Raw genomic sequence first — 15,460 nt, forward strand, 5'->3', positions numbered from 1 at the left:
AGATTCTATCAATTTAGCCTATATCCTGTCTTGTGCTTTGTTATTCTTTGTTCAAGAAAGACAGGGAGGATGCAAGACTTAGGCAGCATTCACCAATAAAAGGAACAACATTCCCACAGTCCCTCACCAACTCCAGGGACAACGTAGAATCATAGAATCAGTCAGGGTTGGAAGGGACCACAAGGATCATTTAGTTCCAACCCCCCTGCCATGGGCAGGGACATCTTACCCTAGATCAGGCTGACCACAGCCGCATCCAGCCTGGTCTTAAATACCTCCGGGGATGGGACCTCAACCACTTCCTTGGGCAACCCATTCTGTGGTCTCACTCACACATACCAAGCCCCTGCTGACCATGGAAGCAAGGTAGACATAGTATAGCAGAAACAGTGTGATTTGTTCTGCTGCAAACACAGGGCTGGTCAGCAAGAAACTCTGAACATCCTTGATTTAATTATTTGCTTCTACAGATATCCCAATAAGAAAAGAGGGAAAATGTGGATAATAGTAGCAAAATAAATGGTTTAGAGACAGAAAATCCATAATTATTTTTTTTTGTGTGTGTGTGAAATAATTCAATCAGGTTACATCTGTAATTAAAGTTTGTATAATTAAGTAGCTGTACTGAACTCATAAATATGGATTATGAAATGAACGGATTGTTCTGGAGAGACTGTTCATGGTAATTATTTTGGTTTTATATTCTCTGTTTTAAGACTTTACCTGGGCCAGACAAGTTTGTTTAGATGAAAGTTTTGCCAGAACCATTAAGTTTCTACAAGATTTGTTTCTGAAAAAATGTGATCCTATTCCCCACAAGATAGATTAAAGAAAATACACTTTATTATTCCAAGGTAAAGGAATGCTATTTTTCAGTTACTCATTGGTTGTTTCCAGTACATGAGCTGCAATTTTTCTCCTGCTGTCTAGAATTCCAAGTGGTATTGCAGATGTGCAGCATATTTCCAATAGAAGAGTAAGAAACTGCACATGTTGGCAGCTTTATAATATTTTCCCTATAAATAGTCTTGACATCAACAATCATCAACCTTTTCAACTCCTTCTGATGTATTTAAATATACCTTTTGGTAACCTTTAAAAATGGGAAGTGATACTTCATTTCGCTTTGTGCAAGTTACTCTAACTTGTGGTCTCTGCCTGTTAGTTTTTGAGAGATTTAGGATAATTAGGTATGGATTTAGCTGAACATACTACACAAAAGTTAGGATACAATGCCAGTTGCATCCCTCTAGGTAAATTAATGGTAGCTGGCATACTTATGCAAAGGTATAGACTGGATGGAGCAACAATTTCTGTGTGGAATTAGCAGACTGATTTGAAATTCTGATCCATGTTGGTTCAGACTCTAGTTGCTGAACTTCAGTCAGTGGATGCATTGACTGTGATGCTGTAATTGTGTGGAGGAGAAGGCTACTTTTAGATGGTGTAAATTTGTTTACATTTTATGGGTCTTTACTGTGAACCACCAAGCTTTCCAAGTTTCAACTCTGTTTAAGGTATCTGTGGAAGTAACTTCTTCCTGGTTCAAATTACCAAACCTGACTTTGCTTCTCAGTCAGTAGTCTATCTCATTTGAATTGAGTATAGTAAATTAGGGTCCTTTAAACCGTTTAGACCAGTGTTTTCTAAAAATAGCTGACTTGCAAAAGATTGCTTTCATTGGATGTGCACCTGCTCATGTATAATGGTGCTGGAAGTGCTATAGAGCTCTTCAACAAAATGTGGCCCTGTTCTCCACTGAACAAATGCATTTCCTTTCCAAGCTGTATTGGACTTGTCCTCTATCTCCAGCTTGCTGTGAATTTGCTGCAAACCAGCTACTGTTAATCAGACATCCTAGCCTTTACAAGGCATAGCTGAAGGAGAGAGGAAAGGCAGCTTACCCCACACAGCTGCCAGTTTATTAAAAGGGAAATACTGCAGCAACGCTTGGTTGATGACTGTGCTATGAATCTAATGTTCCTTTGTGTTTTCCTTCTGCGTTGTATTAGTTATTCAGGCAGCTAGACTTGCCACTTGCCTAGATAAAAACTATTGTTCCATGCACCTATATTTTGAAAATGGGCTTTTGCATTGTAATTATACTTTAAAATTATGCCATTTGCAGGTCGAATTTATATTCATTTTAAAGGTAAATCAAAGGAATCTGGAGAACCATCTGCTCACAAAAAGCAGCCAATGAAATTACAACATTTCTCCTTAGTATTCCATCAATCAGCTATCCAAACATGCAAGTGGATAAAGGGAAAATCTATTCTGAGCAGGTTTTGTATACTTATATAGGAGAAGTGTTAATATAATACAAAAGGCTATAGGGGTCATAGTCATAGAGTTATTTGGTATATATGGGATTTTAGTATGTTCCCCCAGTACTCAGGACAAATGAATCAGAAAAAAAACTCAAACAGCAGAACAAAAACAACCATAATTTTGCTTTTCTGTATCTTAGAAGTTATAAACATGAAAAAAAAATCTTATTCAAAGGGGAAAAAAATGTAACAGTTTGCAAACAATTTTAGGTGTGTTACTCTCACTAACACACCCTAAAGATTTTTTTTCTGTAATCTCCCTAAGCTGTGAGGATATACCCAACTGCCCTATCAACCCAACCAAACAGCTTGTCTCATGCTGCCCCTGCATTCTGGGAAAAGACACTGCAGCAGTTTTCATTCTCTGGGTGGCAGTATAGATTCTGAACAATAGATAACTATAGGTAGATAAAGATGACACCTATTCTGTAACTGATCTCTGGATAGTTTTGGAATGGTACTAAGGTCAGCTATTGTAACCCTCAGACACTCATAATACTAGCTTAAGTAGAAAGCAGCCATTCAAGGGTGTTGCCTCTTTGTCCCTGTGAATTTTACAGTACAGTAGAGTGTGAAGAGGAATGCAGCAAGACCTGTGGAAGTTGTCTCTTATTACACAGAGTTTAATCAAACTCACTCTTATTCCAAGACCTTAAAAGTATGCTAAGTCTCTTATGTCAAGGCATACTTCACAGCAGTTGTGATTTTTTAATTTGTATTTTCTTTTCTAAATGTAGCTTTTCCCAATTATTTTTAAATCCACTTTTCTGTTTTCAGCAGATCACAGCTATATCCTACTAGGAACTTTTGTATGCTTGCAAAAAACCCAAGTATAAATTCTTCTTCCCGACTCCCTTTCTGAGTCATCATTTGGATAATGACAGGTTTTGTGTAAGTCCACTCTGAACGTGTTGTGTGAATGTCTTTGAATATATAACACAGACCATGTAATGCCTAAGCATATAAAGGTTACTGCGTAAGCAGGTATTCAGTGTTCCAGCTTGGTTCCATATTCATGTCCCCACTAAGTGCTTCCTTGAAAGTGAACTGAGAAGAATATGCACATTGCATGTTTGCTCTCTATTTCAGAAGCAGCTTAAATGATTGCTGCTGGAAGGCTTTTTTTCTCTTCTTATACTCTTCCCTTTATTTTTCTTTCCCCACTCTACCCCAGCTGTAGAGGACTGAAATAACTGAAATCAGACTTTTCTTCTTTTTCCTTTCCTTTCCTTTCCTTTCCTTTCCTTTCCTTTCCTTTCCTTTCCTTTCCTTTCCTTTCCTTTCCTTTCCTTTCCTTTCCTTTCCTTTCCTTTCCTTTCCTTTCCTTTCCTTTCCTTTCCTTTCCTTTCCTTTCCTTTCCTTTCCTTTCCTTTCCTTTCCTTTCCTTTCCTTTCCTTTCCTTTCCTTTCCTTTCCTTTCCTTTCCTTTCCCCCCCCTCCTCCTCCTCCTCCTCCTCCTCCTCCTCCTCCTCCTCCTCCTCCTCCTCCTCCTCCTCCTCCTCCTCCTCCTCCTCCTCCTCCTCCTCCTCCTCCTCCTTCTTCTTCTTCTTCTTCTTCTTCTTCTTCTTCTTCTTCTTCTTCTTCTTCTTCTTCTTCTTCTTCTTCTTCTTCTTCTTCTTCTTCTTCTTCTTCTTCTTCTTCTTCTTCTTCTTCTTCTTCTTCTTCTTCTTCTTCTTCTTCTTCCTCTTCTTCCTCTTCCTCTTCTTCCTCTTCCTCTTCTTCCTCTTCCTCTTCTTCTTCTTCTTCTTCTTCTTCTTCTTCTTCTTCTTCTTCTTCTTCTTCTTCTTCTTCTTCTTCTTCTTCTTCTTCTTCTTCTTCTTCTTCTTCTTCTTCTTCTTCTTCTTCTTCTTCTTCTTCTTCTTCTTCTCCTCCTCCTCCTCCCCCTCCTCCTCCTTCTTCATCTGTATTTCCTATGTTTGTTACTCTTATCCTTCTGGATATCTGGACTAGCTTTCGCTAGATCATTATATCATTGTTGATTCTGCTCCAAGTACTTTGGATTCAAACTGTACTTTAAATCTAAGTTGCTGTTCTGCTATCCTACTGTTGATGGCTGGATAATGGATATAATGGATTATTCATTGTGTATATGTACCAAAAAAAAAAGAAAAAAAGAAAAAAAATGGAAATGAGATAAGGGAATGGATTGCTTGTAACTGATTTTTTTTCCTTTTATACTCATGTGCCAGAATGATGGAGTGCAAGCTGAGTGCAGATTAATGTTTCACTTGATGAGTTGATCTTTATTAGAAATATGTTCTGATCCTTCCTAGGTATCTTATCAGAAAAGATTTGCCTTAAAACCAAAAATCAAGAAGTGAAACTCAAGGGAACTGACCTTCACTTGTTGAAGTGTCTAATGTAATTATCAGTTGACAGAGAGCAGCAGGTACAGCTGATGGGATAGCTGAGCCATCAATACAGTGCAGTATCAGAAAGAGTTAGCACAAATTTGGAATACACAAGCAAGATACTTTAAAGGAAACACAAATATTGGTAACCTCCCTTGAATATCCAGAAGGGGGCATAAACATTGATAACAATAAAAAACTATGTAATGATGATTTCAGAGCAAGTTCAAATGGATGTTCACAGCTACTATTTGTAGGAAGACTAGGGAGTAGGACTCTTCTTTTAACATTTCTACAAATTATATATATGTATATATATTTAAAGTGACTATTAATTTCTAGTGATGGAGCTTGATTAGTTTTTAGAAGGGACTGACAGAAGAGGGAATTACTGAAGAAGGAAAATTAAGTTTATTATATTAACCTTTAGGTTCTGGTGCTATTGGTAAAGTAGGATGACAGGTGAATGGAGTGAAGAGCAATTAGGTTGGTTGTGGTTGTTTTTAGGTTGTACTGTATTTGCATTGTGTTAATGGAAACTAAAGGGCTTCTGCTGATGGTCTGGTGGAAAGCAGAAAAAAAATCCCCTCTCCTTTGGATACATAACTTAGATTCTAAGGTTTATACTAGAATTATAAATTGTCTGATTTCCTTTTTTTATGTATTAGAGCAGAAATAGAGAATGAAGGTGGAATGGATCAATAAATTTTGAGGGTGATTGCTGGCTTTGTTTGGTCTCACTCCCTTTAGAAAAGGATATATCTTTCCTATCACTTTCCAAGAGTTTTATCAAGCAAGTTCTTTGTGAGTTAAAAAAATAAAACCCATGATGATCACAGTATCACAGTATTATCAGGGTTGGAAGAGACCTCATAGATCATCAAGTCCAACCCTTTACCACACAGCTCAAGGCCAGACCATGGCACCAAGTGCCACATCCAACCTTGCCTTGAACAGCTCCAGGGACGGCGACTCCACCACCTCCCCGGGCAGCCCATTCCAGTGTCCAATGACTCTCTCAGGGAAGAACTTTCTCCTCACCTCCAGCCTAAATTTCCCCTGGCGTAGCTTGAGGCTGTGTCCTCTTGTTCTGGTGCTGCCCACCTGAGAGAAGAGAGCAACCTCCTCCTGGCCACAACCACCCCTCAGGTAGCTGTAGACAGCAATAAGGTCTCCCCTGAGCCTCCTCTTCTCCAGGCTAACCAATTCCAGCTCCCTCAGCCTCTCCTCATAGGGCTCTGCTCAAGGCCTCTCCCCAGCCTCCTCGCCCTTCTCTGGACACACTCAAGCATCTCAATGTCCCTCCTAAACTGGGGGGCCCAGAACTGAACACAGGACTCAAGGTGTGGTCTAACCAGTGCAGAGTACAGGGGCAGAATGACCTCCCTGCTCCTGCTGACCACACCATTCCTGATGCAGGCCAGGATGCCACTGGCTCTCTAGGCCACCTGGGATCTTGCCTGCTTCATGACTTACTGGGCCATATATATTTGACAAAATTCGTGGATAGTTACATCTAGAAAACAGAAAAAAACACCCTGTAGTGAACAAATATTTGTTTCTATGAATGGGATACCATGCTTATTTTGCTAGTAAAATGTATTGTCCCAGAGAAGGGCTCCATGGTGTCCCCACCCCTTCCAAAATTAATTGGTTAGTTTAAGTGTGTGCTATTAAATGTCTCCATCAACTGTGAAAATTCACTGAATGTCTAACACTCCGTATATCAAGTTTTAGCAAAGCTGAGCAGTTCATCAATAATGACTCTCGAGTGGTGTTAATTTTCTCCAGAAAAGGCTTGCAATAAAGGAAAATGTCTTTAGGGTCCTTATTTCGACAAGGGCATGTTAGCTCCAATGATGACATATCTGTGAGGTTACCTCTCATCAAGCAGAGTGAAAAATGGAAATTACAGGCCCTGTGATGCACACTCAAGGATAATTTAGGGCCTATCAGCAATCTCGTTGAAGCTGATGAGTATTTGCTGTTGACTTCAGCGAGAGTGAGATGCGGTGACCTGTGTAATTTATAGTGAGATTCTTAATGTTTCCTTTTGTCTCTCTCAGTGCAATTACATCGATCCAGACTTTAGACTGTGGCATGCTTTCCTTCATTAATGAGCATCTGACCTCAGCAAAGGTTTTTAGCCCATTTTGACTTCAAAATACCATTTTATGCAGCTTATGATGTGTCTGCAATATTGTTCCCCTACAAATGCTCTGGAGTATTAGAGAAATCAGTAGTAGTGACCTTTTTGCCCTGTGATCTTCATCTGCTTAATACTATTGAATTTGGAAACAGACAGGATAGTTATAGATTTAGAGTCTGAAACAGTGCTGTGTTTTTTCTTGATGGACTCTCACCATTATGTAAGCCTTACTTATGTCAGCATAAGTAACAGTTATGACAGTCTTAATCTATTTAAATATACCTACTTATTCACATTAACAATAACACACTTGACCCTGTAATAACACAGGGAAATTGGATAGCGTGGCTAGCTAATAACTAATTTTTTTCAAGCACTCATGTATGTTGTTAAAGAAGTAACTTCAAACTCTTCTTCATCTTTAAGTGCTGTGTGAAAAGATTCGCTTTAGATTATTGGTCTGTTATTTTAGGACATAGAATCATAGAATCATAGAATCAGCCAGGTTGGAAGAGACCTCCAAGATCATCCAGTCCAACCTAGCACCCAGCCCTAACCAATCAACTAGACCATGGCACTAAGTGCCTCATCCAGGCTTTTCTTGAAGACCCCCAGGGACGGTGCCTCCACCACCTCCCTGGGCAGCCCATTCCAATGCCAATCACTCTCTCTGGGAAGAACTTCTTCCTAACATCCAGCCTATACCTACCCTGGCACAACTTGAGACTGTGTCCCCTTGTTCTATTGCTGGTTGCCTGGGAGAAGAGGCCAACCCCCACCTGGCTACAATGCCCCTTCAGGTAGTTGTAGACAGTAATAAGATCACCCCTGAACCTCCTCTTCTCCAGGATAAACAGGCCCAGCTCCTTCAACCTCTCCTCATAGGATTTGTGCTCCAGGCCCTTCACCAGCTTTGTTGCCCTTCTCTGGACATGTTCCAGCACCTCAACATCTCTCTTGAATTGAGGGGCCCGGAACTGGACACAGTACTCAAGGTGTGGCCTGACCAGTGCTGAGTACAGGGGAAGAATAACCTCCCTTGTCCTACTGGCCACACTGTTCCTGATGCAGGCCAGGATGCCATTGGCTCTCTTGGCCACCTGGGCACACTGCTGCCTCATCTTCAGCTTACTATCTATCAGTACCCCCAGGTCCCTTTCCTCCTGGCTGCTCTCCAGCCACTCAGTCCCCAGCCTATAGCGCTGCTTGGGGTTGTTGTGGCCAAAGTGCAGAACCCTGCACTTGGTCTTGTTAAAGGTTTGCTTATGAAATCTCATAGGTATCTTCATGAGACTTGTGTCCTGGGCTTTTAATTTCCAAAGCATTAATTGGAAACATTAAATAACATACCACATTTCCACTAAGTTACTGTTGTGCATAAGAATCAATAAGATTTGACAACATAGGAGATATAGAAGCTAGAAGACAAGGAAAGGTTGGAGTATTCCTATCTCAGTTTAAAACAAAGGCCTGGCCAGCCTCATCAAAGGCCTTAATTGCAGCACTTTGCTAAAATGCTCCCATTAAAATCTCTATAGTCTACAATCTTGTAGTCATTGTATACTCATATTCTAGTGGAGCAGATTTTTTTTTTCTTCTTTAAAATTCTATTTTTGAGTAGTTAGTAAACATTTATGTGCTCATCTTTTGTGAAAATCAGGGAATTACAATGCATACAATCAGAGGGTTTAGTGCCTACCTCTTCTAACTGATCATTGCAGAGCATTTGCAATTTTAATTAGAAAAAGAATACGCTCTGAGATCGAGTTTACAAAGGTGTAACATGATGCTCTTGGACAGAAACAAGTCAAACACAGGATTGTGTTTATGTCCAAATTGTAGCTGAATGATAGAAGCAGAAATGGAATTCAAGTTGCAGTTAAATGGAGTTAATTGAAATTGGTTAGTTGAGTACCACATGTCACACTAAACATTTGGACGCTATGGTAGACATCAGCCATTACGATTCACAAAGTAAACGTGCTTAAAATAAGTAAGATCCTGTGATGGTTTGGGTGTTCCCTGCTCCCCCACACTTTAGAAATCACCCAGACGAGACTCAGCCGGCTCTGGGAATATAAATGAAGCTGTTTATTTACAGCTAGCACAATATACAAGCAGATACTTACAGTATATACAGTTATAGACAGAAATACCCAGGTAAAAGGTAATACAGAAACACAACTCCCCTCCCAGAAACCTGAGTCCCCAGGAGGGGGCTCTCAACCACCCCTGCACCTTCCCCCTGCCCCTCTCAACCTTACCCCAGTCCTAAAGAAGGATAGAGGTTCAGCCAAGAGGTTAAGAACAAAGGTGAGTGGAAGGTGAAGTTAGGGAGCTGCAGCTCAGTCAGAAGCCCGAAGCAGGGAGCGACAAAAATGGCGAGAGTGTTATCTAATGTTTTTGTTTCTTCTTCAGCAAGACTCTGAGGGGAGCAGACATCACCATTGTTTTCCTTTCACAGACTATGATCTAGTTTCTTCTCACCAAAACATTCTACCCTGCTTCAAACTAGCACAGATCCATGTCTGGCACCTGACATATTTCTTTGAAGAGGAGCTTTATGTTGTAGAATTTATTTTGAGTTCTCATTCTGTTTACTTGGAAAAAGCTGGATTTGGGAGATACATTTAGAAGATGTTCTCAGTTTGAAGATCTTGAGTCCCTCTTTAGCTACATAGGTCTTTCATTTTTTTTTTTTGTGTCACTTGTGATTTGCAGGAGCACAATATAAGGCCTTGACTCTCTGTATGCTGTCTATAATATCTCCTGGAGATCAGTTTAATTATATTCATATAAAATGTGGTTAAACAGCTGTGGTGAAGCTTGTAATTACTACCACATATTAGTCTTTCCAGGCTGATCTCTTCACTTGGAAAAGTAACCAACATTTTTTTTTGAGTTTTTAGATTCCAAATGTTTATTTAACATAAAACTCACTCGTGTGAAGGATTGCTTGGGTGTGACAGATGGCATATTCTGCAAGATGCAAAAGCAGGTTTGAGGGTAAAATTATTTTTCTTTAAAAAAACCTTCATCCAAACAAACACCACCACACTGTTCTTATCTGTCAAGTGTTTGCAGAATATGTGAAGAACCTCTCCTGAAACTGAAGGCATAACATAAACCACGCAGTAAGGAAGCGCAGTGTTAATTTTGTTCCTTGAAATCTGTAATGTTAAATTGTTGTTACCAATAGTTGAGATGATAAAATATTAAATCTTAGTAACCATAAAATCAGATATTCACACAAAAAGGAAACTTTTTGTTTCTTTTTGTCTTCTATAAAACTTTCTTGTACCATTCTGGGACTGGTTTTCACCTAAGTGGCCAAAAAATTTCATCTTTATCACTACTGGGCATAGTTTTACATTTAGATTCTAATCCTCAAATCAGCTAATGTGTACAAATTACTGTGAAGGAGGATACTGTATTTTTGAGAGGTGACATAATACTTCTAGCCGTGTTCAAGATGATGCAGAGTTGTACTCAGTGCTGTAGAGAGCAGAGCTAATGAAATAAATACTGCTTCTGGCCTGGACTCTGCTTCTCTAGCATTAGTTCAGAGATCACTGTGTGACATGCTATAGAGATGCTTCTGATTCAGCAGAAACTTCAGCAGTAAGTCCCACTTACTTTTAGTACTTAGATTAAAGCACTTCTTTCAGTGCTCAATTATTTCAAGACAACTGGAAAAAGTATCTTTCTGCTTCATAACTCTGATCTGAGGATCTGCTCTGGCTTTGAAGGTACTGTTTATAGATTAGCTTAAGTGTAGTGCACTATGTCTAGGAGTACTGATCTTAACATCTAGGAAAATCCCCTGCTGGAACCTTTCCATAGTTTGCATTACCAAATAATCTCATTAGTATATAATGTACAATGTGCATGATGCATTTTTCAATACCCTGCATTTTTCAGAGCATAGTACATGGACGTGACTGTATTTGTATATATTCTGCTATGATACAGTAATTTCTGAACAGCAGTATTTAAAGCAAGTTCCCAGAAGACTGCATAAACAATGAGCTGAAGAGTGGCCCTTGGGCAAAGAGATGAGATATAAAACTGATGTGCTTGTCTTCAGACATTTAGTTGGTGAGTGATGCAGGATTTAGAGGCTTTTCGTATTTCTCTATTGAAAGATTGATAGGGGAGAGGGGAGAAGCACAGGCAATTGAAGTGTACATTGTCCTAATCTCTGCACAGCAGGAGAACCTACCAGTAGTAAAGCTCAAATAGGAAAGATTCTGATTCATTTGCTAGACTGGCTGTTTTCTTGAGGTGTTCATGAAAAAGGTCACTCTGACACTCTTTGTTCATATCTATGTCCTTAGATGCTGCTAACCCTGAGCCTTTGAAGACTGCTGAATGAACAAGTGACACATTGATACATCATTCTGTAAAGAGAGAACACATCTGATAGTGTAAAAACTGTCCTCATAGTTCCTCTCCTCGGAAAATACACCAGAAGATACCTCTGTTCTGTCTACCAATGCCGAACTGCCTTTGTTTTGCATCTGTTTAATATGTACAGGCTGACATATCCTAGGTTGACTCACTGCTCTTTATGCAAACGTGTAGGGTACTTTGGAATGGAAAGCCATGTACTGCTCTGTCAGCCTTTTGCTAACAGTGCTGCAGTGAAATGAATGACTTTAGCTCCCTCTTCCAGAACAGTCACGCAAGCTAATAGTTTTTCTTTACTGAGCTGATTTGATCTGCATTGTACACAATCTTCTGGGGAAGCTTTGTCAGGCTAAACAGTGTGACAGGGTAGCAAGTGCTTTTACATTAAAATCACCATCTCTCTGTTGTAATAAAACCCTCCACTTTGTCATGATGACAATGACCATCAGCTCTGCTGGTTTTCATTGTCATTTCCAGCCTTCATTCTCTTTGTAACTCTTAACTATAACTCATCTTCTATGTTTGCTATACACAGCACGCATCAGGACCTATAAACTGCTATTAATTAAACTGTTTTACTCAGTCCCATTCTTCATGAAAGGCCACTTTCAGCTCCCTTTGGTTTAGTAAAATACTTTCCTGTCAACAGGAAATTATTCCTTCTTTCGTACAGAGAGAAGATGAGATTACCCTGAGTCCTGGCTTCAGCTGAGCGAGTTAATTTTCTTTCTAGTAGCTTGTGCAGTGCTGTGTTTTGGATTCAGTGAGAATAATGTTGATAAGACACTGATGTCTTAGGTGTTGCTAAGTAGCACTTATCCTAAGTCAAGGACTTTTCAGTTTCCCATACTTCACATGTGAGCAAGTGCATGAGAAGATTGGAGGGAGCATAGTAAAACCAGCTCACTTCACCTACACAAAGAGATTTTCCATATCATAGCAGGTCAAGCTCAGTGTATAAACTTGGGGGAGTGGCATGGGGAGGGTCAAATGCTCAAGGACATCCAGTCCTTTATGCAACAACTTGATCCATCCAGATGATCATGCAGTCAGTGGGTGGTCAGCAATTTCATTGTGCATCACTTGTCTTCCTTGTGTTTCCTTTCTCTCTTTGTTATTTATTATTATTATTATTATTATTATTATTATTATTATTATTATTATAAACTAGTTTAATAACAAAGTTTAAATTCGTGAACTTATCTCAATCTACAAATTATACTCTTTTTTGTGATTCTCCTTCCCATCTCACCTGGAAGGGTAGCAGTAAGCAAGCAGCTGCATGTTACACAGTTGCTGGCTGGGCTTAAACCACAACATTTTATCCTGCTTATGTAACACTGGAATATTCTACAGCTCATTGGATTTTGTGTAGCACAATAATATTTGATGCAAAGAAAAGAAATAATCTTCCAACTATTAAATAACAGTAAGAATGGAGAGGGAAATTTCCTGCCTCATATAATGTATGGCTTCATAGTTTTTTTTTGGTGGAGTTTTTACTTATTCACTTATTTCAGATCTTCATTGCAAGTTCCGCAGCAGTAGCTCTAACTTCCTTTTACTCTGAAGCCTTCCAGTAGCAGCTTCTCAACTATAAAATGCTGAAATGTAGACAGTGAACAGGAACTGGACTGTAAACTAGACAAACTATTCTGTTTTCACATACTGTTATTTGTATGCTTGAATTTTGTTTTTTTAAAGCTTGCCCTACATTTCCCCTCATTACAAACTTCTCTTCCTCTTTCTTTGCTCTACCAGGAGTCTTCACTTACATAGAATCATTGCCTCTTGCACACATTCTAGACAGACTCTTATTTGCATTTTATATGAAAATTGGCAGAACTCAGCAGGACTCTCCAATTAAAATCACTTCTACATTTTTACTTTTTTTCTTTTTCATATATGTGCCCTTTTTTTCTCTATGATCTGTTTCCCAACCTTTCCTTCAACCTCATTTTCCTTCACTATCTTTACTTACAACTGCAAATCTGCTTTACTAATTCTTTACCCTTGAAACAAAATAGAAAAATTTGTACTTATGTATTAATTCATTTATTTCTTGGATGTCTACAAGTGTTGTTCTTAAGCCTTTTTTGATTATATTCTACTTGAAGCATCTTATTGCTGTCTACAGCTACCTGAAGGGTGGTTGTGGCCAGAAGGAGGTTGCTCTCTTCTCTCAGGTGGCCAGCACCAGAACGAGAGGACACAGCCTCAAGCTACGCCAGGGGAAATTTAGGCTTGAGGTGAGGAGAAAGTTCTTCACTGAGAGAGTCATTGGACACTGGAATGGGCTGCCCAGGGAGGTGGTGGAGTTGCCGTCCCTGGGGCTGTTCAAGGCAGGCTTGGACGTGGCACTTGGTGCCATGGTCTAGCCTTGAGGTCTGTGGTAAAGGGTTGGACTTGATGATCTATGAGATCTCTTCCAACCTTGGTGATACTGTGATCATGTTTTGAGCAACTGTGACCTGTCAAGAACCTGCGAACCTGCAATAAACATTCTGTATGTCCTGAAAGTTTTATTTCATTATGCTTTTCTGGTATTTATGACTTTATAAGATGGAACTGAAAAACAGATTTCTCTCCAGGATTTGGGATTTAGTCCATGATCTTTCTCCAGTGCTTTGCTCATCCTGTACAGCTAGTCTCAAGGTAGTCTACTCTGCCAAGACAAATTAAAATGCAAACTTGTAAGCTGATTACAAACCGTAATTCTCTCCAGTTAAAGTTCTTATCAAGTTCTTGTTATTTCATGTCATGCAACATCCTTGTTCCCAAAAGTGACATTCTTCCTGTATGCATGTGACAGTGTGTCCCTGACTGATTTTCAGGGTATTGCCATGTACTTCACTGTTCCACAGTTTGACCTTTTTTATTGTACTACGTGTACAGAGCCTGTCCTTACTTTCAGTTCTCAGGAATTAGAACAGCTCCCTGTATGACATGAAGATATCATCTTCCACTTTCATTCTCTTTATTATCATCACCATATCTTTCCCTTTCTCACACTGATCTTATTTTGTTATGAATATCTTCTTTACACATATTGAAGAAGTTTAACTTGATTTCATCTTCAGAGTTGTGTGGTATATAAAAGGGAGGCTAGATATTTTCTGCATGCATGTTGCTAAATGTCCTGCCTGGATAATTTGGAAGTCATGCTATCTCTACTATTGTAGTGCAGTGTGCCCAGGTGGCCAAGAGAGCCAGTGGCATCCTGGCCTGCATCAGGAGTGGTGTGGTCAGCAGGAGCAGGGAGGTCATTCTGCCCCTGTACTCTGCACTGGTCAGACCACACCTCGAGTACTGCGTTCAGTTCTGGGCCCCCCAGTTTAGGAAGGACACTGAGATGCTTGAGCGTGTCCAGAGAAGGGCGACGAGGCTGGGGAGAGGCCTTGAGCACAAGCCCTACGAGGAGAGGCTGAGGGAGCTGGGGTTGTTTAGCCTGGAGAAGAGGAGGCTCAGGGGTGACCTTATTGCTGTCTACAACTACCTGAGGGGTGGTTGTGGCCAGGAGGAGGTTGCTCTCTTCTCTCAGGTGGCCAGCACCAGAACGAGAGGACACAGCCTCAGGCTGCACCAGGGGAAATTTCGGCTCGAGGTGAGGAGAAAGTTCTTCACTGAGAGAGTCATTGGACACTGGAATGGGCTGCCTGGGGAGGTGGTGGACTCGTCGTCCCTGGGGCAGTTCAAGGCAAGGTTGGATGTGGCACTTGGTGCCATGGTCTAGCCTTGGGCACTGTGGTAAAGGGTTGGACTTGATGATCTGTGAGGTCTCTTCCAACCTTGGTGATACTGTGATACTGTGATACTGTATCTTTCTTTCTTATATAAAGATGTCAGACTATAATAAACATACATGCTAATTAGACAATATTTTGCTTTCTCTAATCATCATATGGACAGGTTAATTGAGGAGATAATAAATATCAGATTGTTACCAGATAGAATGAAGTAGAAGTTTTTCCCATTGGTTTAAAATCTTTACTAGTATTACACAGTTTGTGGTACCCATGGGAATGGAATCTGAAATACTCAACCTCTGCTTCAGTTTTGTGGTGAGAAATTACTAACACAAAAAATGGTAATGAATAAATAATGTGACTCAAGTGGACCTGACAGATTCTTGCAATGAGCTTTTCCCTGTCTGCATAATGCTATTTCCTAGATAATATTGGTACTTTATTCTTTTCTGCATTCTCTTCAGAACTGTGTTTC

The sequence above is a fragment of the Pogoniulus pusillus genome, chromosome 19 (genome assembly GCF_015220805.1).
Source record: "Pogoniulus pusillus isolate bPogPus1 chromosome 19, bPogPus1.pri, whole genome shotgun sequence".
Classification (NCBI taxonomy): Eukaryota; Metazoa; Chordata; class Aves; order Piciformes; family Lybiidae; genus Pogoniulus; species Pogoniulus pusillus.